The 25121-nt window shown below is 55.0% G+C and overlaps 1 protein-coding gene across 8 annotated transcripts in view; it reads left to right on the forward strand.

Moving 5' to 3' along the window:
• Positions 1-25121, forward strand: part of PTPRS (protein tyrosine phosphatase receptor type S) — a 142710-nt gene that overhangs the window by 34020 nt on the left and 83569 nt on the right. For 5 of the 8 annotated variants that reach the window (XM_031934837.1, XM_023185663.1, XM_023185667.1 and 2 more), the window contains exon 1: positions 19555-19673. The exons of 2 other annotated variants lie outside the window; for them this stretch is intronic. The gene's annotated coding sequence lies outside the window, so the exon portion shown is untranslated. Of the gene's footprint in view, positions 1-18562; positions 18871-19554; positions 19674-25121 lie in introns of those variants that run through there. One more of the 8 variants, XM_023185665.1, reaches the window with a different exon arrangement.

Raw genomic sequence — 25121 nt, forward strand, 5'->3', positions numbered from 1 at the left:
TTTTTTTTTTTTTTTGAGACGGAGTCTTGCTCAGTCGCCCAGGCTGGAGTGCAGTGGTGCAATCTCAGCTCACTGCAAGCTCCGCCTCCTGGGTTCACGCCATTCTCCTGCCTCAGCCTCCCAAGTAGCTGGGACTACAGGTGCCCACCACCATGCCCGGCTAATTTTTTGCATTTTTAGTAGAGACGGGGTTTCACCGTGTTAGCCAGGATGGTCTCAATCTCCTGACCTCATGATCCGCCTGCCTTGGCCTCCCAAAGTGCTGGGATTACAGGCATGAGCCACCGCTCCCGGTCTTTTGTATTTTTAGTAGAGATGAGATTTCGCCATGTTGGCCAGGCTGGTCTTGAACTCCTGACTTCAGGTGATCCGCCCGTCTTGGCCTCCCAAAGTGCTGGGATTATAGGCTGAGCCACTGCGCCCGGCCCCTATTTGTTTATTATCCTCCTGATGCATTCCACAAGAGAAGGGTTTTCCCTCTGTCTTCTCCATCACTCTGTTCCCAACACCTGACCCGGCAAGGATTAGGGCCTGGTATACAGGAGGTGCTCAATAAGTATCCAGTGATGGAGCTCTAGGCCCCCAGCAGGGTCCTGGGCCCAGAAAGGACACAGCGGTTGTTTTCTGAACACACAGAAGCTTTCCTTGGGGTCTGAAGGAAAATTTTAGACCTGAAACCATCCCCTGGGTGGAGGCCGGGGGTGGGGATATAAGTACCTTGGGAGTGGCCATGGAAAGAAAAAGAACATTCCTGTCTCATCAAAGCTGTTCAGGGGAGACCTGAGCTCCCTGGCTGGTGGCTGGGGTGGAGAGGGAGGATGCTCTTTGCAGGGTAACTGGGCAAGAGGGAGTGAATATTGAAATGCGCATCCCACGTGACATCTCCTGGTTGTGCGTGAGGCCTGTGTGTGAGTGAGCCCTGCAACGCATCTCATAGGAAAGCAAAAGAGAGAGACAAATCGGCACATCCGTCAGGAGGGGCTGGGCACGGAGACGGCGTACTACGCAGCCCTGAAAAGGAATGCGTAGTACACAGTCCTGAAAAAGATGTCCCTGGCTGTGTGCGTCCCGGTACTGTCAGTGAAACAGCATGGCAGGGAACAGCGGGCAGAGGATGTATGGAACAAGAAGACAAATGCGATACGCCAATATTTGCGAATGCAAATTGGTCTCAAAATAATAATAATACTAAAGAAAAATACAAAAATTAGCCGGATGTGGTGGTACAAGCCTATAGTCCCAGCTACTCAGGAGGCTGAAGTGGGAGGATCACTTGAGCCCAGGAGTTCAAGGCTGCAGTGAACTGAGATTGCATCACTGTACTCCAGCCTGGGTGACAGAGTGGAGACTCTGCCTCAAAAAACAAAAACAGAAACAAAAGCCATAAAGCAAATAGATTAAATATGTGTTAAGGATCTACTGTATGCCATGCCTTTAAGAAAAATAAAGTTGGCCACGTGCGGTGGCTCATGCCTGTAATCCCAGCACTTTGGGAGACCAAGGCGGGTGGATCACTTGAGGTGAGGAGTTTGAGACCAGCCTGGCCAACATGGTGAAACTCTGTCTCTACTAAAAATACAAAAATTAGCTGGGTATGGCGGTGGTGGGTGCCTGTAATCGCAGCTACTCGGTAGGCTGAGGCAGGAGAATCACTTGAACCTGCCGAGGTTCCCAGGAGGCGGAGGTTGTAGTGAGCCAAGATCACGCCACTGTACTCCAGCCTGGGCGATAAAGACTCCATCTCAAAAAAAGAAAAGAAAAGAAAAAAGCCAGAGGTGGTTGGTGGCAGGGAGGGGCTCTTTTAGCTACAGTATCAAGACAGGCCTCCCATTAGAGGTGACGTTTCAGTAAGACCAGCAGGAATAAGAGAATGATGTTTGCTGTTATCTGAGGGGAGGGTGTTCCAGGCAGAGGGCACAGCGTGTGCAAAGGCTGTGAGGCAGGACCGCACCTGGCGTGTTGGAGGAACAGCAAAGAGGCCCGTGTGGCTGGAGCAGGGGGAAGAAGGGGAGGAGTGGAGGGCAGGGAGAGGACAGGGCAGGTTGTGCAGGCCCTTGTGGGGCACCAGGAGGACTTGGGCGTTTACTCTGAGGGAGGTAGGAGCCATGCAGGGCTATGGGCAGAGGAGGAACCAGCCCTGACCCAGGTGCTCACAGGCGACCCCTGGCTGTTGCAGAAAGGACAGACTGGGAGCGATGAGTGCAGACACTGGGGGACCAGGGCAGAGGGGACAGCACAGATCCAGGCCAGGGAGGATGGGGCTGGACCAGGCGGGGGCGGAGGAGGGGTTGTATTCTAGAAGGATTTTGCAGAAGGGTTGGCTGCGTTCTCCCAAGTGGTTGGCTGCAGGGTAGGGTTGAGATGAGTCAAAAACGACTCCCAGGCCTCTGTCCTGAACGTCAATAAAGACGGAGAAGATGAGCTGAGGTGGCGAAGATGGTGGGAGAGGCAGGCACGGAAACGCCCCCATTAGCAGGACACCTGCGGAGGTTCCCGGGAGGCGGTGGGCAGGTTCTCCCTGGAGACATGGAGTTGGCAACTCCTGACTTAGCCCATGGGGGGTTTTCAGGTGCTGCAAGCAAGCCAGTGGTCCTGGGCAAGGTACATCCTATCCTCAGCCTCAGTTTCCCCATCTGAGAAAAATAAGACACAACAAAACGAGTTAATATGCGTCGAGCACTTAGAGAGTGGCCTGCGTAGACAGGGCCCTGGGAGGGGCTGTGGGCTACTCACTTGGGGTTGGATGGGACTAGAGGTTAGGACAGGAGGAGAGGTCTAATTTGCAGATCGGGGGCTGAAGCCCAGAGAGGTTAAGCACTTGCCCAAGGTCACACAGCACGTGGCACAGGCTCAACCCCACTAAGGGGCCTGCACACTCTGCTCACCACCAGAGTCAGCCAAACCCCCTTCCTTTCTTCTCTCTCCGCCCCCGGAGCTGCCAGCTCCAGTTTTTGGTGGTTTCCAGGCTCCCCTTAGTTCCCACTTGGCACTCACCTCCCACCTCAGCACACTCAGCCCAGGGCCCAGTGCCAGGCAGGTTGGAGGGCCAGGGGGTCTTGGTGAGCATCCTCCACTTTGACACCCAGGGTTCCTTTTGCCTCCCCCAACCCCGCACCCCACCCGTGCTCCTGCTAATGAAGGGAGAGGAACGGGAGGGAGCAAGCGAAATTATATACACACGAACATACAAAAATTAGTTTAGGATCCGGGCCAAAAACCACTTGCGCTTGGCCAGGCATTGTGGGTAATTCATTGCTGATTACCATAAAAGCCATAGCCCGGCTGACAGGCGGCTGCGGGGCTTTTGTTTAAGATTCTGATGAATATATAATCTCTCTCCCCGCCTGGAGCCCACGGTTCCCCTACCCCCCAAGGCTGCCAGGTCCCTGCCCACCCTACTCCCTTCCCCCACTGCTGAACCTGAGTCTGCAGGTTCCCTGAGGGGCTGGCAGCCACCTCTGCCCCATGGAGTCTGCCCGAGACTGTGTCGGTGAAGCTTGGCTTGGCACTCGATGCTCACCACCAGCCACAACTAGCCCAGGCCTCGCACTGTGGCTGCTGCCCTGGGCCTGATTCCCTCTCTTCCGTGTGGATGTCCTGGGCTTCAGCTGTTTGCTTGGCCCCATGCTGGGGCTGGGGACACTAGAGTGACTTATGCAGATAGAATCCTTGCCCTTAAGGAGTCTGGGGGGACGATGGATGATTAGACGGGCATTTATCCGTAGTTAAAGAGTTCCCATCTCCTGCCCAGGAGATGCAAATTAAAACAAGATATCATTTCTTGCCCATCCATGTAGCAAAACTGTTTGAAGTGTGGTGTTATCCAGGGTGGCAGTGTCGAGGGGAACCAGGCCCTCCGGGCATGGCTGGCAAGAGATGAAATCGGCATCTCTGTGACACCATGTCTTTTATTTTTAATGTATTGTTCTGGCCAGACAATGCATACACATGGGATACAATTGAGAATGCAGAGAAAAATGCGTGGTGGAGAATCTCTACCTGCCGCTCCTGGACCCCCTCCCCTGTCTCCTTCCCCAGTAGCAGTCTCTTCCCAGAACAGGGGTCAGTAGCTTTCCATAAAGGGCCACCTTGTAAATCTTTCCAGCTTTGCCGGCTGGACGATCTCTGTCTACTACTCGACTCCGCCATTGGAGCGTGAAAGCAGCCACAGATAAATACATAAACTGGTGGGCGTGGCTATGTGCCAATAAAGCTTTATTTATAAAAGCAAACGGTGGGCCGGATTTGGCCCCCAATGTGGTGATGATAAAAATGGTCTCCGTCTACGCACCATGGTATAGTCGCCCTGAGCCGAATGTGGCTATTGAGTATTTGAAATGTGTCCAGTGCAACCGAGGAACTGAATTTTAAATTTTATTCCATGTAAATTTAAACAGCCACATACGGCTTGTGGCTACCGTTTTGAAGAGCGCAGTTTATCTAGAAATCTTCTGTGAACATTTAGTAGGCGGCTGGATTTATATTCCTTTGTTTAACCAAATGGCAGCATCTTTTACATGCTGTTCTGTACCTTGTTTCCCCCCCCCACTTAAAAATGTAGTATCTCAAAAGTAATATTATAATTGCACATCTGGAATTCTCATTCCTTTTCACAGCTGTGATACTGATCTCATAACACTAAGAGATACTAATCTCTGATCATTTATTGACCCCTTGTACTGTTATTTTTATTTATTTATTCATTCATTTGTTTATGTATATTTTTGAGATAGAGTTTCGCTTTTATTGCCCAGGCTACAGTGCAATGGCATGATCTTAGCTCACTATAGCCTCCGCCTCCTGGGTTCAAGCAATTCTCCTGCCTCAGCATCCCGAGTAGCTGGGATTACAGGTGCTGGCCACCGCACCTGGCTAATTTTTTTTTTTTTTTTTTTTTTTTTTTTTTGAGGCAGAGTCTCGCTCTGTCGCCCAGGCTGGAGTGCAGTGGCCGGATCTCAGCTCACTGCAGGCTCCGCCTCCCGGGTTCACGCCATTCTCCTGCCTCAGCCTCCCAAGCAGCTGGGACTACAGGCGCCCGCCACCTCACCCGGCTAGTTTTTTGTATTTTTTAGTAGAGACGGGGTTTCACCGTGTTAGCCAGGATGGTTTCGATCTCCTGACCTCATGATCCACCTGTCTTGGCCTCCCAAAGTGCTGGGATTACAGGCTTGAGCCGCCGCACCCGGCCTTGTTTTGTATTTTTAGTAGAGACAGAGTTTCACCATGTTGGCCAGGCTGGTCTCGAACTCTTGACCTCAGATGATCTTCCCGCCTCAGCCTCCCGAAGTGCTGGGATTACAGGTGTGAGCCACTGTACCTGGCCCTCCTTGTACTGTTATTTACTTAACCAGTCTCCTATTGATAGATGTTTCGGTTGCTTCAAATCCTTTGCCGTGAGAACTTTCTCCACATGTCGTTTCACAGGAAAGTGTCTGCCAGGTAGATTTCTAGAGGTGGTGTTATCAGGCCTAAAGGGAGTGTATAAACTTAACTTCGGAAGATAATAGCCAGTGGTCTCCTTGGGGACTATTAGGACGTAGTCATTTCCGACTGTGTAGGAGGGGAAGCTGCTTGTTAAGAGCTGTAACCCGACCTTCCACCCCAGCTGCCCTTCTCTGGACACCAGTGAGAGACAAAAATCCGTCCCCAAGGGGACCTGGGAGATGTCAGTATGGAGATTCACCATGGCATTGGGTGAGATGGGAACAAATGGAGGCCACCAAAGTGTCCTCAGGGAATTGGGTGATACATGGCACAGCCTTGTCATGGAAGATCATACCACAGGCAAGAAGAGGCCTGGGCTGTGTGCTCAGTAGTTACAAGTCGTGTGAGGAACCACCATGAAACAAACAGAATGATATCATTTTCACATACAAAAAAAAAAAAATCCACTTTGGGAGGCCGAGACGGGCGGATCACGAGGTCAGAAGTTCCAGACCATCCTGGCTAACACGGTGAAACCCCGTCTCTACTAAAAAATACAAAAAACTAGCCGGGTGAGGTGGCGGGAGCCTGTAGTCCCAGCTACTCGGGAGGCTGAGGCAGGAGAATGGCGTAAACCTGGGAGGTGGAGCTTGCAGTGAGCTGAGATCCGGCCACTGCACTCCAGCCTGGGCGGCAGAGCGAGACTCCGAGACTCCGTCTCAAAAAAAAAAAAAAAGAAAAAAAAAAATCACCCTGGGCCAGGCGTGGTAGCTCACGCCTGTAATCCCAGCACTTCGGGAGGCCGAGGTGGGCGGATCATTTGAGGTCAGGAGTACGAAACCAGCCTGACCAACGTGGTGAAATCCTGTCTCTACTAAAAATACAAAAATCAGCCGGGCGTGGTGGTGCACGCCTGTAATCCCAGCTACTCGGGAGGCTGAGGCAGGAGAATTGGTGGAACCCGGGAGGTGGAGGCTGTAGTGAGCCGAGAACATGCCGCTGCACTCCAGCCTGAGTGACAGAGTGAGACTCCATCTCAAAAAAAGAAAAAACAAAAAAACCACCTCGTATTCTAGAGTTACCTTTGCTCAATAACTACCTGAGGAAAAGACATAAAGATAGATGCGAATGGCAGAGGTTGCTTCTAGGAGAGCATCAGAGGGACTGTCCCTTCCTCCTTTCCTCAAGTATTTGTGCTTACTATGTTGCTGGTTCTCTCTGTTCCAGGCATGAGGAATTTGCCTTTAAAAAAAAAATATTTATTTATTTATTTATTTTTTAGAAATGGGATCTCACTCCGTCACCCAGGCTGGAGTGCAGTGGCAGGATCATTACTCATTGCAGCTTCAAACTCCTGGGCTCAAGCTGTCCTACCACGTCAACCTCCCAAAGTGCCAGGATTAGAGGCATGAGCCACCGTGTCCAGCTTCTAGGCACAAGGATTTTTTTTTTTTTTTTTTTTTTTTTTAGCCAGTGCCCTCCACTCTGTCACCCAGGCTGGAGTGCAGTGGCGCTGTCATAGCTCACTGCAGCCTCGACCTCCAAGGCTCAGGTCATCCTCCTGCTTCAGCCTCCAGAGTAGCTGCAACCACAGGCATGCCCCACCCTGCCTGGCTAATTTTTGTGTTTTTTTTGTAGAGACAGGGTCTTGCTGTGTTGCCCAGGTTGGTCTTCAACTCCTGGCCTCAAGTGGTTCTCCTTCCTCAGCCTCCCAAAATGCTGGAATCACAGGCGTGAGCCACCATGCTCGGCAAATAATAGCAGTTTTGAGGAGATTTAGTGTGCCTAGATGGTAGGAAAAGCCCGGAATAATAGCTGGTGTGCTCACTGAGCGCCTTCTGTATGCCCAGCTCAGTTCTGAGTGCTTTGCTCCTGCTAAGTTCTTGATATGGGGTTTTTATGTCTTGGGAAGATGGGGTTGGGTCTAGATCCTAACACCTGTTCAGGGAGACCACCTTATCCTACCCGGGACCTGAGAGCTTGGGGAGCCAACTAGAGAGGTCGTGCCGTCACCTGAGCTCTGGGGGGCCGTGGGAAGTTCTATGACCACTCCCCAGCAGCCCCCCATGTCTCTCAGTTGCCTCTCATGTGGGATGGGACCTGGCCCAGGGTCCCCACCCTCTCCTTTTCTGTTTTGTTCAGGGCTAATGAGGTTTCCTCTTCTGCACCTCTCTTGCCTCCAGACCTTGGCTTATGCTGTTCCTTATACCTGGGACACCCTTCCTGCTCCCCGACATCCCTGCCCCAGCCCAGCACGATTTCTGCCATCCTTCTCATCGTAGACCTCACCTCTTCCTGAAAGCCTTGTGACATCCCCCATTACAGCCCTGGTCTCTTTTTGTTTGTTTTTTATTTTTAGAGACAGAGTCTCCCTGTCTCCCAGACTGGAGTGCAGTCGTGTGATTTCGGCTCACTGCAACCTCCACCTCCCGGATTCAAGTGATTCTCTTGCCTTAGCCTCCCGAGTAGCTGGGACTACAGGCATGTACCACCATACCTGGCTAATTTTTGTATTTTTATTTTGTTTTTTTGAGACAGAATTTCTTTCTTTTCACCCAGGCTAGAGTACAATGATGTGATCTCGGCTCACTGCAACCTCTACCTCCCAGATTCAAGCAATCCTCCTGCCTCAGCATCCCAAGTAGCTGGGATTACAGGCACCTGCCACTGTGTCTGGCTAATTTTTTTCTATTTTTAGTAGAGATGGGGTTTCACCATGTTGGCCAGGCCAGTCTTGAACTCCTGACCTCAAGTGATCCGCCTGCCTCGACCTCCCACTCAAAGTGCTGGGATTACAGGAGTGAGCCACCGCGCCCAGCCCATGGCCCTGACCTTTTTTGTTGTTTGTTTCCGAGACGGAGTCTTGCTCTGTTGCGCAGGCTAGAAGGCAGTGGTGCAGTCTTGGCTCACTGCAATCTTGGCGCAGTCTCGGCTCACTGCAATCTCTGCTGCCTGGGTTCAAGCGATTCTCCTGCCTCATCCTCCCAAGTAGCTGGGATTACAGGCACCCGTCACCACGCCCGGCTATTTTTGTTTTTGTTTTGAGATGGAGTCTTGCTCTGTTGCCCAGCCTGGGGTGCAATGGCGCCACCTCAGCTCACTGCAAGCTCCGCCTCCCAGATTTACGCCATTCTCCTGCCTCAGCCTCCCGAGTAATGGGGACTACAGGTGCCCGCCACCACGCCCAGCTAATTTTTTGTATTTTTAGTAGAGACGGGGTTTCACCATGTTAGCCAGGATGGTCTTGATCTCCTGACCTCATGATCCACCCGCCTCGGCCTCCCAAAGTGCTGGGATTACAGACGTGAGCCACTGCGTTTGTTTTTTGTTTTTTTTGTGTGTGTGTGTTTTTAGTAGAGATGGGGGTTTTACCATGTTGGCCAGGCTGTCTCAAACTCCTGACCTTGTGATCTGCCTGCCTCGGTCTCCCAATGTGTTGGGATTACAGGCGTGAGCCACCATGCCTGGCCAAGACCTGACCTTTAACTTCCAGGGCCCCCTGTCTGCCTCCCACAGTCATCTTGTGTCCTTAGTACTCAGCCCAGAGCCTGGTATACAGTAGGTGCCTTATAAATGCTGGAGGGGTGCTGAGAGACGAATCATTACCAGGTGTGACAGTTTTTCATTCCTCAAATGCTGACATGGGATGGAGGGCCGTGACCTCCGCACTTCTGTTTATTTTATTGTTGTTGTTATTTTTTGAGACGGCCTCGCTCTGTCACCCAGGCTGGAGTGCAGTGGTGTGATTTTGGCTCACAGCAACTTCTGTCTCCCGGGTTCAAGTGTCTCAGCCTCCCAAGTAGCTGGGATTACAGGTATGCATCACCACATCCGACTAATTTTTTGTATTTTTAGTAGAGACAGGGTTTCACCATGTTGGCCAGGCTGGTCTCGAACTACTGACCTCAAGTGATCCACCTGCCTTGGTCTCCCAAAGTGCTGGGATTATAGGCATGAGCCACTGTGACCTGCACTCTTGTTACTCTTCAAATCCCACCCTGCTCACTCACTCTGCCCTCTCTCCACACCAGCCCCCCCTCTTTATCCAGAACTTTGTGTGTTCATCCCCACCTCGGGGCCTTTGCACGTGCTGTGTCCTCTGCCCCGTCTTTCCATGGCTGTCTCCGTCTGTCACTGTCTCCCCAGAACAGAAGTCCTGAGAGGTTATCTGCCTTGATCTCTACTGTGTCCCCAGCATTCAAGGCAGCCCTAGCACACAGTAGGTGCTGGAGTTTCAGCTGTCACCAAAACCAAATCCCATCCTTGTGCAGGGGACCCAGAGGAATTAGGAGCTACACCGAGCCCTGCCTTGGGGACCTCCCTGGTTTGTGCCTCGGTTTCCTCAATCTTCACAGACTTTGAACCCACAAAAATCAGCCCCAGGCACCCAAGAGCCCGTTTTCCCTGGTGCTTAGATGGGGAAACTGAGTCTTAGAGAGTGGCAAGGACTTGTTCAGGTCCACGCAGCTCCCTCGGGAAGAGAAGCTGGGCTTCCTGCCTCCCGGGAGCCGTGGTTTTTGAAGTCAGAACGCACCCCTAGGATGGGGCTGTCTGGAGGAGGCATCCGGCAGCCTAGAGCTGCACACACCAGCAATGACTCCCTTTCAGTTCCTAACACGTCAGGGAAGAAAGCCCAGGGAGATTCAGGGTGAGCTCAAACACTGACACCTGCCAATCTCTTTGTAACAAGATCCCATCGGGCTGCTGGTGTTCGCAACAGTATCCAGTGGCCATGGGATAACTGGGTACTATTTTCATTGTAACAATGTTTCTGGTGACTTGCAAGGCAGGGCAGAATCTTAGTTTCTAAAGTAAATTGGTTTAAGGAAAAGGCGGAAGGCAGTGGCATGAAAATTGTTTTTAAACAGGGCCTCACGCTGTCGCCCAAGCTGGTATTTAGTGGCAGGATCTTAGTTCACCTGCAGCCTCAAACTCCTGGTCACAAGCAATCCTCCTGCCTCAGCCTCCCAAGTAGTTGGGAATACAGACACATACCGCCATGCCCAGCTAATTTTTTATTTTTATTTTTTAGAGACGGGGATCTCACTTTGTTGCCTAGGTTGATCTTAAAGTTCTGGCTCAAGCAGTCCTCCTGCCTTGGCCTCCCAAGGCTGGCCATGCCCAGCCTACATGAATGATTAAATGGGGGGCCGAGTGTGGTGGCTCACACCTCTAATCCTAGCACTTCGGGGGGCCAAGGCAAGGCGGATCCCTTGAGGTCAGGAATTCAAGACCAGCCTGTCCAACATGGTGAAACCCCATCTCTACTAAAAATACAATAATTAGCCAGGTGTGGTGGTGTGTACCTGTAATCCCAGCTACTCAAGAGGCTGGAAGTGGGAGAATCGCTTGAAACTAGGAAGCGGAGGTTGCAGTGAGCCGAGATTGCCCCACTACACTCCAGCCTGAGCGACAGAGTGAGACTCCATTCATCCATCCATCAATCAATCAGTGGGGGGTATTGGGACATGGCAGAGTCATGAGCAAGAAGGGGAGGATTGGGGGGAGACCGTGATCACCCTCTCTGGGGACTGGTGGGTGCAGAGCGGGAGGATGCGCTTGAACAAGAGACCCGCAGGCATCTTGCAGAGAGGATGTGGCCAGATCCATTAAATGCACTTGCGGCCAGGCATGGTGGCTCACGCATATAATCCCAGCACTTTGGGAGGCTGAAACAGTCAGATCACCTGAGGTCAGGAGTTCAAGACCAGCCTGACCAATATGGTGAAACCCCATCTCTACTAAAAATACAAAAAATAGTTGAGTGTGGTGGTGGGCACCTATAATCCCAGCTAATCGGGAGGCTGAGGCAGGAGAATTGATTGAACCTGGGAGCCAGAGGTTGCAGTGAGCCGAGATCACGCCACTGTACTCCAGCCTGGGTGACAGAGCAGACTCTGTCTAAAAAAAAGAAAAAAAAAAAAAAACAGCAGCAACAACTTTAATGCACTCAACGCTGGCTCAAGGTGGGAGATGGTGGGCCTGGCAGGGGCCCAGGCTGGCAATGGGACCTGGCGGGGGGACCAGCCATTCTGTCCCTCCCCCTGTCCCCCACTTTTGGCTGAGTCAGCACGTTGGCACTGCGAAGCTGACTCCGGCTGTGGCCTGGAAGCCTTTTCCAAGTTTCTGCCCTTGGGGCTAGAGCAGGAGCTCCCAGAGGATGCTTTTCTGGCCAGCCAGGGAGATCCAGGTTCAAAGCCCAGCAGCGTGCCTTTTGCTTTCTGGTTTTCCATGTCCCCATGTTGGAAATGTGGAGTTTGGATATCCTAATGTGGCTGCCCGGGGAGTGAGAGTGGACAGGGGACTGTGGCTGCAGACAGTACCTGCTGGTCTCTGTGCCATTGGTCAGCACCTCCGGCCTCTGCAAGGCCTCTGAGCCATTGATGTCTTCACTCTTTCATCTCTGTACATTTTTATGGTAATTTTTTTGTTATATATATTTTGCCACATTTTTTTTTTTTTTTTTTTGAAATGGAGTCTCACTCTGTCATCCAGGCTGGAGTGCAATGGTACAATCTCAGCTCGCTGCAGCCTCTGCCTCCTGGGCTCAAGCAATCCTCCTACCTCAGCCTCTCAAGTAGCTGGGATTGCAGGCATGTACCACTATGCCCAGCTAATTTGGGTATTTTTTGTTGAGATGGGGTCTCCCTATGTTGCCCAGGCTGATCTCAAACACCTGGGCTCAAGTCATCTGTCCACCTCGGCCTCCCAAAGTGTTGGGATTACAGGCGTAAGCCACCACGCCCGGCTCACTTCTTCATTTAGAAAGCATTTATTGAGCACATACTGTGTACTTGACCCTGGTGATGACCAAGACTGGCCTGGCCCCATTCTCCCGGGCAGAACTGGCCACGGAACTTTCTGCAGTGATGGAAGTGTGCTATGTGGGTTTCACTACTCTGGCCATGAGCCACACTGGAAATGTGGCTGGTGTGACTTGAGAAGCAGAATTTTAAATTTTATTTAATTTTTCTTTTCTTGACAGAGTCTCACTCTGTTGCCCAGGCTATAGTGCTATGGCATGGTCTCAGCTCACTGCAGTGTCCACCTCCTGGGTTCTAGCAATTCTTGTGCCTCAGCCTTCCAGGTAGCTAAGACTACAGGTGTGCACCACCACACCCAGCTAATTTTTGTGATTTTAGTAGAGATGGGGTTTTGCCATGTTGCCCAGGCTGGTCTCAAACTCCTGGTATCAAGCAATTCACCTACTTTGGCCTCCCAAAGCACTGAGATTACAGGTGGGAGCCATGGCACCCGGCCTATTTAATTTTTCTTCATTTAAGTTTAATGAGTCACATGTGGCTAGGGGTCCTTTTTTTTTTTTTTTTTTCCTTTCTCTTTATTTTATTTTGAGGCAGAGTTTCGCTCTTGTCATCCAGGCTGTAGTACAATGGCGCGATCTCAGCTCACTGCAACCTCCGCCTCCCAGGTTCAAGCGATTTTTCTGCCTCAGCCTCCTGAGTAGCCGGAATTACAGGTGTGCACCACCATGCCCAGCTAATTTTTGTATTTTTAGTATAGATGGGGTTTCGCTATGTTGGCCAGGCTGGTCTCAAACTCCTGACCTCAGGTGATGCACCCACCTTGGCCTTCCAAAGTGCTGGGATTACAGGCATGAGCCACCGCACCCAGCCGCTAGTGATTCTTGTATTTGATAACTCAGACCCAGACAGTAAGTAAGGAGAGAGAATTTCAGGTGACGGTAAGATAAAGGGTGATGGGTGCTACTTGAGCCAGGTGGTCAGCCAGGGCATTTCTGAGGAGGTGATCCTTGAGGGAGAATGGAATGGTGAGAAGGAAAGTGACATGAAAATGTAGAGGAACAGTGTTCCAGGCAGAGGCATAGCCCGTGCAAAGGCCCTGGGGCAGGACCGCACTTGGGGTGCTGGAGGAACAGCGAGGAGGCACATGTAGCTGGAGCAGAGTGAGTGAGGGGGAGAGAGGGAGGAATAGAAGGCAGGGAGGGGATGGGCAGGTTGTACAGGCCCTTGTGGGCCACCAGGAAGACTTGGGCTTTGCCCCTGAGGGAGGTGGGAGCCATGGAGAGCTGTGGGCAGAGGAGGACCTGACTCAGGTGCTCACCGGCACCATGTAGTGGGTGCTGTGGGGAGGACAGACTGTGGAGGGCGAGGGTGGGAGGCTGGCGACCAAGGCAGAGATGACTGTGCTGGTCCAAGCAGGCAATAATCCGGCTGGATGTGTTGGGAAGGGAATATGGAGAAAGATGGACAAAGTGAGTAGAAATTTAGGAGGGAAGCGTGAGAGTATTTCCAAACAAATAGCATATGGGGTGAGGGAGGAAGAGCATTGAGGACCAGCTTCCAGGTTCTAGCCTGAGCCTCTGGAAGGACGGAGCTGCCGTCAGCAGGGTTGGAGAAGACATGGGAGGAATGGCTTTGCTGGATCCAGCCACGCCTGAAGGTGTCTCAAATTTTCCAGGAAGGGGAAGGTAGCCTGGCCTGCGGGGGCGGACAGGTAAAAAAAAGGCAGACATGGAGCTGGGGTGTGCCTGTGGTGGGCATCATGCCCGCTGCGGTGTGGCTGGCGGGTAGACCTGGCGCCAGGGCTGTGATGTGAACGTGGGTGAGGCGGGCTTCTGGCTGGTTGGCACCCGCCCATGCCCCAGGTCACAAATGCTGTGCTAGGTAGGAGGCGGGAGCTTTGGGCATGGGCAAGACCAGGGCAGGGAAACCGAGAGGAAGCTGCCCGACCAGTTTCTCTGTGGCTCTCGCAGCCAAGAGTACAGAGTTTGTACCTAAATGAAATGTCCGGGGCTTTTGGCGCCAAATATGAAGGAGGTGGGACAGACAGGCTGGGGGAGGGGGTCCTGCCCCAGTGTGCCAAGGGTGTGGTTTTATCTGAGGGGCCCCCATCAGGAAAGGTTTAAAAGGCTTGAGAACATCCCAATGCAGTCACCCCTGCTTCGGAAGTTTCTTCAGGAGATGAAGGGACACAGCTATGTCTAAGGATGTCCCTCACAGTGTTGTTTATAAGAGACATAATGGGATAAGTGGGAATTGATTAAATTCTGTGAGCTGGACACTAGAACGTGGTCTCCTGATGGTGATCCCCATTGAACGAAAGAAAAGCACCCATTTGTATGCATAGAAGATAGACTGGAAGGAGGCCGGGCATGGTGCCTCACGGCTGTAATCTCAACACTTTGGGAGGCCGAGGCTGGCAGATCATGAGGTCAGGAGTTCGAGACCAGTCTGGCCAACATCGTGAAACCCTGTCTCTACTAAAAATACACAAAAAATTAGCTGGGCGTGGTGGTGTGCACCTGTAATCCCAGCTACTCAGGAGGCTGAGGCAGGAGAATTGCGTGAACCTGGGAGGCGGAGGTTGCAGTGAGCTGAGATCGTGCCACTGCACTCTAGCCTAGGCGACAGAATAAGACTCTGTCTCAAAAAAAAAAAAAAAAAAAGAAAGAAAGACTGGAAGGAAATGGTTAGCCTCAGGGCCATTGTATTTGCTGTTCCTCCTGCCTGGAACTCTGTTCCCATAGGTGTTTGTATGTCTGATTTGCTCTTTTCCTCCAGGTCTAAATGCAATTGTCACCACTTCTAAGAGGTTCCCCCAGGAGGGAACCTGGAGCCTTGCAGCGTGTATTGACATCTCTTAGCACTGCCAGGCCTTGCATTATTGACAGTGTTTGTTTTTCTCTGTGGGTGTCCATCCCCTCAACTTATCTGTCCCCCCCCCACAAGGGCAGGAGCACTGGTTCCATAGTGCTCACCACTGTGTCCTCAGCACAGCACACAGTAGGTGCTCAATACATGTACAGGGAAGGAATGAATGAGAACGGCCGCATGAAACAGTTTCTCTCTAGGCGAGGGATGGATTGTGGGTAACTTTTATTTTCTTCTTTATGCTGATTTTACCTAATTTTCTGCTGCACGCGCCTATTTTATAATTAGAAGAAAAGTTATTTTGAAAAAAATTACCCCCCAACGTCCCAGCTGTGGGAGCTGACGTGATCCAGCCCCGTGTTCCTCCCCAAGGGCAGCCGCCTCCTGGGTGTATACAGAGGACATATCAATGGAATGTTTTTGGAGGGGCTGCTGGGGTCAGCCCTCAAGGGCATGGGGTAGGCGGGGCAATCAGAGAGGGCTTCCTGGAGGTGGCCACCCTTAACCTTTAGGGTGCTCAGGCCAAAAACCCGGAAGTCATCCTTGAGTCCTCTCTTTTCTGTACATGCCCGAATGAGTCATTTAGAAAATTCCACGGGGTCTGCCTAGAATGTGCCCTTCTCTCCCATCCTCTACCCACCCCAGCCCCATCATTGCCTACCTTGACCCCAGCCTAGTCATCCCCCACAGTCTGCCCTCCCCACAGCAACTGAGGATGTCTGTGAGTACCTGAGTCAGGGTCCATCCTTCCTCTACCCACAGCCTTCCATGGCTCCCACCTTCCTCAGGGTCAAAGCCCAATTCCTCCCGGAGGCCGCTGAGGCCCTGCGCATCCTGTCCCATTCCCTCCCTCCCCTCCCTTCCTCTTTGTCTCCCCCTCCTCACTCTGCTCCAGCCACACAGGCCTCCTTGCCATTCTTCCAACACACCAGGTGTGGTGCTGCCCCAGGGCCTTTGCATGGGCTGAGCTCTCTGTCTGGAATCCTCTTTCATTTTCTCTCACCTCCTTCTGGTCTTTATTCGTGTGTCACCTCCCCTCTCTCCTATCCTGTATTTATTTTATTTTACATTTTTTTAGAGATAGAGTCTTGCTCTGTCACCCAGGCTGGAGTGCAGTGGCACCATCATAGCTCACTGCAGCCTCAACTTCCTGGCCTCAGACGATGCTCCTGCCTCAGCCTCTCAAGTGGCTGGGACCACAGGCATGCAGCACCAGGCCCAGCTCATTCTTTTTTTTTTTTTTGAAACGGAGTCTCGCTCTGTTGCCCAGGCTGGAGTGCAGTGGCCGGATCTCTGCTCACTGTAAGCTCCGCCTCCTGGGTTCACACCATTCTCCTACCTCAGCCTCCCGAGTAGCTGGGACTACAGGCGCCCGCCACCTGGTCTGGCTAGTTTTTTTTGTATTTTTTAGTAGAGACGGGTTTCACCATGTTAGCCGGGATGGTCTCGATCTCCTGACCTCGTGATCCACCTGTCTCGGCCTCCCAAAGTGCTGGGATTACAGGCTTGAGCCACCTCGCCCGGCCCCAGCTGATTTTTTTAAGTTTTTATAGAGATGATGGGCTGTATTGCCCAGGCTGGTCTAAAACTCCTGGCCTCAGGCGATCCTCCCACCTCATCCTACAACCCCCAACCCCATCATCTTCAGAGCCCTTACCACCATCTGACCCACAGTGGATTTTATTTCTGTTGTTTCTCATGTGTCACCCTCGACAGAGCGTCCGCACTCTGAGGGCAGGGATCTTCGTCAGTCTTGGTCACTGTGTGTCTAGAATTGCGCCTGGTGTAGGTGCTTGGAAATGTTTGTTTAGAAAAGGGTAGGCTGGGCTTAACCTTATTACAGGCTCACGTCTGTAATCCCAGCACTTTGGTAGGCTGAGGCAGGAGGAACACTTGAGTCTAGGAGTTCGAGACCAGTCTGCGCAACTTGGGGAGGTCCCATGTCTACAAAAAAAAATCCAAAAATTAGCCAGATATGGTGGCGCGTGCCTGTGGTCCAGGCTACTCAGGAGGCTGCGGTGGAAGGATCACTTGAGCCCAGGAGGTTGAGGCTACAATGAGCCGTGATGGTGCCACCGCACTCCAGCCTGAGCAACAGAGTGAGACCCTGTCTTGAAAAAAGAAGATCCCTGCTTTGTGACAAGAGCACACAGTGTGGCTTTTGGAGGAGAATAAGGTTGGAGGGGCTCTCCTGGGTGAGGCTGGGCCTGATTGTGCAAATGTTTGCTGAGAACCTCCTTTGTACCATGGACCTGTGCTAGGTGCTGGGGACACTGGGTGACTGAGACAAACCCTGCTCTGCCCACCGAGGCCACAGTCTGGTGGGAGAGGCAGACCTGGGCCTAGGCGCATTTAGGGCTCTGTGCTGATGGGGCCACCCAGCCAAGGGGGGAGGGCACCTGGCCCAACTTCCCCAGCACCTCAGGGGCAGCTATGTCCCCTGCCAAGTGCGGTCACCACTGTGGAATAGGAGCAAGAGTCTGTCTCCACAGAGACATGGGCAGGAGGCCCAGAGAGGGCAGGACTGGCTGGGAAGGGGCTGGCAGGAGCCAGGCCCGTCTGCCGCAGGTCATACAGCCCCGAGCCTCCTGACAGTGTGGATTCATTGAACGCCTGTTCAGTGCTTGAGTTCTGTGGCAGATGGGGAAACTGTCAGCCTGAGAGGTACGGGTCCTTTCTTGACACACAGGGCATCCCTGGATTCAAGCTCAAGTGTGTATGAGCCCCCTGCCTTGCCACAGATGCAAACAAGGTGCCTACTCTGCTCCTGAGGGCCCACTGTGTGCCCAGCCGAGTTGGGGAGGTCACGCTGGTTGCTTCTATGCCTTCATTGACACAGGGCACCTCCTAGTGCCTCTGGTGGTGCTGGGGCACCAGGCCACCGCCTCCATGAAGCACCTACTGTGTACCTCGTGGGATGGGAGGCGTCAAGGCATCCTGTGTTTATTTCCTACTGTGTGCTCTGTGTCAAAGGGGCAGACAGGGAGCCTGTGTGCAGACACAGACCACCTACTGTGTGCATGGTGCTTTGTGGCCTAGGCCACCTAGTGCTGGAGGTGGGGTGGGGGGATTCCATGCTTCATTTTGCAGAGGGGGGAAACTGAAGCATGGTAAGGGAAAGGGGCAGTGTGGGATTCCCCAGTGAGGGAGGTGGGAGCCACCCACTGAGGTAGCAGTGGGAGGGCATGGATGGGAGCCGTGGGAGCGGAGTTGTCTCTGCTGGGTGCTCACAGCCGCCTGTGTGTCTCCTATCAAAGCCCACATCCTTTGCCCCACTGAGTAATGGCTTCTAGAGAGTGGGGCCGTCTGTCTCCAGGATGGCCCTGTCCCTAGATAAACCCAAGGGACTTGAAATTATTCGTGATGTACCCTCAGTTCCGGGGCCCCAGGCCTCCAGCAGCACTGTGGTGAGAGCTCCACCTCTGAACCCAAAGCCTGGTTCCGGTCCCTGCTCTTCCTGGCTGTGGGCAGCCGTTTCTCTCCTTCTTGGCTCCGTTCTTTGCAGAATGGGGGTGATGATGGGCCTGCCTCCTAGAGCTGTGGCCGGTGGCCTGAGGAAGCACAGCTGATGACAGCTGAGAGCTCAGGACATCCCGTTGGCGTTGGCGTTCGGGCTTCGTCCTCAGCGCGGGAAGAGAGGCGTTTTCACCAGGGATGGCAGCAGACACGGGAGCCCTTGGGTCTCCATCCCGGCCCCCGCCCCGTGCTCGAGACCCTCAGGTCCCGCTGGGCTTCTGCATTCCGGGCCTCTCCAGTGGAGTTTTCAAACCTGCACCCTGGGCGCGGCGCGGGCTCGGATTGGGCGCCCGGACAGGTCTGCCCCTCCCTCTCCCTCCTCCTCTCCCTCTGCTCCAGTGTCGCGGGCCTGGCACGGCGGCCCCATCTGTTTCCAATCTGGCCCTGCGCTCTCCGCCCCCTCCTCCGGCTTGTGGCGAGGGTGGGGGCCTCTGCCACGGTGTTCCCCCATTCATTCCCCTGGACCCCCAGCGGGAGGGAAGCCTCTGCGCCCGTGCCCCTCCCCCACCCTCTGGTCTAGGAGGGGAAAGAGGGGACGCCTCCTCCCCTCCACTGCTGGGCCTCAGTTCCCACCCAGACTGGGAGGGGAACTCTGCCCCTTCTCCGACCTCCTGTATTTGGGTGTGTTTGGGGAGCCCTCCGCCGCCCCGTTCGGCATCCAGCCTCCTCATCCGTTGCCATGGCCACGATCAGAGCTGTGGAAGCGGGGAGCAAGGTAGAGGCTCCCAGTGGGACCAGGCTTAGGGAGGGAGGGGTCTCGGGTCATGCCCTCCCTGGGGCGCCCCTTCTCTCAATGCTGCACGCACCCCCGCGGAGGCGCTCTGCGCCTCCAGATGGGGCTCCCCTCTGGTCCCCCCGCCCCACTTCCGGCCGGGGCCCATCCCTGCCCCCCCCAGTCCCCCTCCCCGGGGCCGTCCCCTTCAGCCCCGCCCCCTGCAGCCCCGCCCCTTGCCCCGCCCCCAGGCCGAGCTCCCCAGGCCGAGGCCTCTCCCGAGTCTTCGCTGCGCGCCGCGCTCCGGGCGGACCGAGGGACGCGGGGACCGGCTGCGGCGGGCCCTGTGGAGGCCTCGCGGGGCCCGGGCCCGATCTCCGAGCCGCGGGGTGAGTGCGCCCGGGACCCCCTTCCATCCCGAGGCCCGGGCCGCGCCAGGCTTTGTCCCTCTCCTCGCTCCCACTCCGTGCTCCGAGACGGGGGACGCGGGGGTCCCCCCAGCCTAGCACGGGCCTGACCGGGCTGGCTTCCCTCCAGGGACAATTTGGGCCTGCTGCTGCCTGGCACCCCCCCATTCAGGCCCGTCGCTTACACTTTGGAAAACTCCAGACCGTTATGCTCCGCAGGGTCCCCTCCCCCGCCTGGCCCCCAGCCCGACCTCCTCCCCCCACCCTACTCCTCCCCCACCTCCCGGGGGCGGAGCCAGGCGCGGGGCAGCCTTCGCTGCCAGCCCGGGGGAGCTCTGATTGGGGACTTCGCAGAAGGCAGAGGAGGCAACAGGACCGCAGAGGGGGCAGGTAGCGGTGGGGGGTGCGTGGCAGGAATTCTTGCTGTTAGCCAACTCCGAAAATCGCAGAAGTTTACCTCCATCCATTTGTTTCAGCTCCCCATGGGCCTGGGGACCCCACGTTGCCTCTGTGCTTTGTTGGGGGGCTTTAAGAAACTGGGGGGCTTGGCCTCAGGGAGGGGTCTCTGGTGGTGTCTTCTGGGATGGTCAGGGCAGCTCGTACCTTTCCGTTACCCATTCCCGTCCCTGAGCTCTAAGCCGTTCCAGTCCCCGAGTCCTGAGCTGATTTAATTTCGTGACGCTCCCCAAGGGGCTTCCGGCAGACCCCGGGCTGGCGTCAACCCCAAGCCCTGTCTGCTCCTTCCAGAGCCTCACCCCCACCCTTTAAGTCTCAGCCAGACCCCCTAGGGTGGATGTGAGCTTGGCCTCCATTGCCTGGGGTAGTCTCTGTCTATGGTCCCAGTTTCCATCTCTGAAACCCAGGTGACCCCAGGGATGATGTGGATAAAGTACCAGGTGGAGCTGGGTATGCAGCAGGCATCCAGTGCACGCAGCGGCTTTGCCACGTTCCTGGGTTGGGAAGAGGGCTTCCATCCAGAGGGTTGACAGACCCACAGTGGGAGCACAGCTGTGATGGGGTAGCGCAGGATGGGTCTTGATCCAACCTGGGGCATCCAGGAGGACTTCCTGAAGGAGGTGACAGCTCAGCTTAAACCTGAGGATGAGTGCGAGGGCTGAGATTTGATGGGGATATGGAAGGGTGTGCTGGGTGGAAGGAACAGTGTGTGTAAATACCCCTGTGGGAGCCAGGGTCCACAAGTGGGGGGATCAAGGTGGCATGGGAAGCCTGGCATGGGGGGTTGTGGCGTGACAGGGTCAGTAGAGGCCGGGCTGGCAGCTCTGGAGGCTGAGGTAGCAGTCTGAGTTTTAATGCGTGTTGATGGGAGCCATGGGGGTTTTAGAGCAGAGGAGAACGGGGCTTAGCTTGGAGTGGAGGCATCTTGTGGCTGCAGCTTACAGGATGAGCTGACTGTGACCGTGGGCCAGCTGGGGAAGGGTGTGCCAGGTGGGGGACCTGCATGGGAAGAGGCTCAGAGGCCTGAGACAGTGTATTCTGAGAACTGCAGGACCTTTTGGGAAGAGGGGGTAGGGAAGAGGTGGATGCAGTCACATCAAGAAGGGCCCAGAACACCGAGCACAGGAGCTGGGAGCCACCGTGGGTGTGTGAGCAGAAGCAGGGGTGCCCCCAGATCTTGGCGTCTCAAGTTGTTCCATGAAACCAGCATGGGGGACACGCCGATGGGGCGATTTTGGCAGCCCAGGCGCCTAGGGGGCGTGGACCCTGAGCTCAATTGAGAGCTGGGCTCTGGCCTCAAATCCTAACCCAACCCAGCCCAGCCCCCTTCTCCATGCAGGAGCCTCGGTTTCCTAATCCGTTAAACAGCAGGAAACACGGAGAGCATCTAATGGGGCTCAGCACCCCAGGGGCACCCAGTGGACTTTAATGATTTCCCTCTCCAGGGCTGGGCCTGGTTCCCTGTCTGCCCCACCCTTCCACTCCTGGCCACCAGGACCCCTGGGGACAGTGCCCTAAGCTATCCCAATATAATCAATAGTCAATTAAAGCCAGGTCCCCCGTCTTCAGTTCCAGGAAGGGCCAGTCCCACCCAGCCCCTCCCTGAGCCCGTTTCCTGATAGGGAGATAATGGTGACCTGGGAGGGACAGTGGCTTGGCCAGAGCTGACTTGAGCCCACCAGTGGCCACAGAGCCTGGGCTTGCTGCCCAAGGGGGCCCTCGCTGCCTGTCCCTGCTTGAGTGGATGTGGGAGCGACCCAGGTCCAGGGAGGCTGGAGGCCAGGGTCCAGTCCTAGAAATGACATTCCAGGCGGTGGCATGGGAGAGATGTGGGTGGGGGGTGGATGTGAAGGTGGAGATGTTGTGCAGGGTTAGGGTCTTTTCCCTGAGTCCTATTGCTGGCATCACCAGCCTCAGCTTCTCCTGCCCTGGGGTCATGGGATGGCCCCTGAGGGTTAGAATTAGGCCCCCAGACTCCCGCCCCAGGACAGGGTAGACTCTACAGCCGGAGCCGGGGCTGGGAGAGGCACCCGGAGGCTCCTCCGGCCCGAGGAGCCCCCACCTCGTGCGGGTGACATAGCCTGTTTGCTGCCCGGCCTGGGTCATAATCACCCCTTTATGCTCCCTGGACCGCGTGGGCATGCAAAGCCGGCTCCTAGATCGCGTGACCCATGCCCTGGCGCCTGGTTGGAATGGGTGCCCACTCGCCCCCCATTAGCACTGCGGGGGAGTCCCCAGAGGCGGCCAGCAGGCTCTACCAGGCCCGGAGAGAGTTGTCCAGAGATCCCGCAGTGGCTAGGGAAAGACAGTCACAAGATTAAACACGGGCTCTAGACCCGAGTCCCACCCCAGCTGGGGGCCTTGGCTGAGTCCCTGTTCTTCCGTGAGCCTCAGTTTCCTCATCTGTAAAAGGCAAGCGCCTGCCTCCGACCAGCTGCCACGAGCTAGTGGTGGGCAGCCTCGCCCCCGAGAGCCAGGCGGGGTGGGCAGAGACCCTCCCTGAGCCCCACGTGGGTTCAAGGTCCAGCAGTCCCTCCTTCCCCTTCTCCCTAGCCCTGGCGCAGCCTCACTGGCCACCATGGGCTGCCATGCTTTTCCTGACAGCCGTGTCATTTCCTGGGAGCTTGCAGATTACTGCACCTGATTTAGTTTCCCTTTCTTGGCAGTGGCAAGGCTGGTGGCCCAGGCTGCCTTGTTGCAAGAGGGCATGGTGGAGGGTTGACCTGGCACCAACCTGACTGTGTCCCTGCCTGCCCAGGGCCACGTAGGGCTCCTGGCTGTCCTGTGGGTCTAGTTTGTGTGTGTGTACCTCTCTGTCCTCGTCTCTCCCCCTCTCCCTCCTAGGACCTCTCGGTGCTGCCCCCTTGCTGTTCCTCATGCTGTTCCTAGTGCAGAGACACCCTTGCCCCCAATTCCCATTCCCCTTTTGGTCCTCACCCAATATTAAATCCAGGAATGGCCCATGCAGAGGCCCGGGGGTAGGACTGGACTACACTTGGGGTGTTGGAGGAACAGCAAGGAGGCCGTGTGGCTGGAGCAGAGAGAGGGAGGGGAGAGCAGGGAGGGGATGGAGCAGGTCGTGCAGGACCTGGTGGGCCTCAGGAAGGACTTGGGCTTTGACCCCGAGGCAGGTGGAAGCCATGGAGGGCTGTGGGCAGAGGAAGGACGGGCCCTGACTCAGGTGCTGGCAGATGCTTTCTGCTTTCTGTGGGTGGAACAGACCAAGGGCGAGGGCGGAAGCTGGGAGACCAGGGTGGAGGTGACGATGTCCATCCAGGCCGGTGACAGTGGGGCTGGAAGAAGTGGAGGCAGAAGAATGAGTAAGAAGTGGGCAGTTTGGGGACAGATTCTGAAGGCAGAGCTGATGGGACTTCGGGATCTTGTCCCCCAAGTCCTCACAGAGGACCCCACACCTGGGGTTTTCGTGGAAGCAGGAGTCAGTAAGAGGTTCGTGGGTGTGCAGGGTCCTATCCCCATCACGGGAGGTTCCCCTAGGGAAGATTGGCACCTAAGGGACCCTGGAATGTTTTGTCTTTTGCAGCGGTAGTGTCTGAACCCCACTCCCTGGGCCCCTCCCACCACCCTATTCCTGACGCATCACCCGTGCCTCAAATGTCCCTGTTGCTATAGCCCCTCGTTCCTGCCCCTGACAGGCTGGAGTGGCGGATCTAGGGGGAGTCCATGGCCAGGCCATGCCTGCCTGTGCCTGGCTCAGCCTTGTCCTGCCCAGACATCAGGGAGGTGTGGGCCCAACATGGCCTCTGCCGTGGGAGCCAGGGTGTAATTAGGGCTGCCCGGTTTAGAAGGTGGCTGCCCTGAGGTCCCCGTGGGATGTGGGAGAGTCATCTGTGGCTGGGGCCCTCCATATGTGTGCCCCACCTAGGCTCTCTGTGCAAGTGACTCCTACGCGTGCTCTCTGCGCTTCAGGTTTGCTATGCTGCCTCAGTTTCCCCAGAGGCTCTCTGCAGGCCTGCCCAGCTGCTCAAAGTGATCTGGGACTGACCTCGCCCCACCAGTGTGGCCAAGCAGATGTGCATTTCTGGGCAGGGCCAGCCACTGTGGTCACCCGAGCCCCAGCTGGCCACAGGCTGTTTTCTCCATCTGAGGCCACCGCCTTCCTTGTTGGCGACTTTTGCTCTTAAAGGGCCAGGGCGGGGACTCAGAGTAAGGCACTTCACTGCTCTGGGCTTCATTTTCTTCATCTTCCCAGTCCCCAACTGGTTGTGTCCAAGGTGTACCTAGAGTGTGACTATGCGTGTACGCGTCTTTGCAGCCTGGGTGTGTGCACATATGTGTGTGGGAAGGGAATCTGACTTTGTGCGTCTCTATTTGGCTGGCTGGTGCATGCACCTGGGGTCTGCTGACTGAGTGGCCTATCTATAGTCTGACATTGTGCCGGCACCTGTGTCTGCGTGTGACGTTGACCTGCTTGTGCACCTGTAGGTATCTCTGATCTAATTGCTTGTTTGCAGTTCCCTGTAACCTAACTGTGTACGTGTACTGCCTGCCCCACCGTGACCCTGTGTCGGTACGGTATCTTTTCTGGCTTGGTGTATGTCTGTGGTCTGACTTTGGGCCTGTCTGTGTTTGTGGTCTGACTGTGTGCAAGTTTTATTTGCCTGATTGTGCATGTGCGTGTGCCCATCTCTGCTGCCTGACTGTGTGAATACATTTGTTTCTGTGTCTCTTGCAGATACAGAGCTGCTTGCAGTCTTACTGTGTGTCGGTGTGTATTGGTGATTTGACTGTGTATATCTGTATGTCTGTGGCCTGATTTAGCAGGCATCATTCTCTGTGCCTGGTCTGACTGTGTGCCTGTGGCCTCACTATGTACACCGAGGCCCCCCCAATCCCGTTCCTCACCCTAGGCTGTGACCTGGGCACTACCCGCCCATCCTTCCCCTGGGACCGCCCCAGGGCTGGGCGAGGTGACCGCAGCTGGGTATTTTGGGAGTCAGAATCACAGGGGCTGCC

The sequence above is a fragment of the Piliocolobus tephrosceles genome, chromosome 21, assembly GCF_002776525.5.
Source record: "Piliocolobus tephrosceles isolate RC106 chromosome 21, ASM277652v3, whole genome shotgun sequence".
Taxonomy (NCBI): Eukaryota; Metazoa; Chordata; class Mammalia; order Primates; family Cercopithecidae; genus Piliocolobus; species Piliocolobus tephrosceles.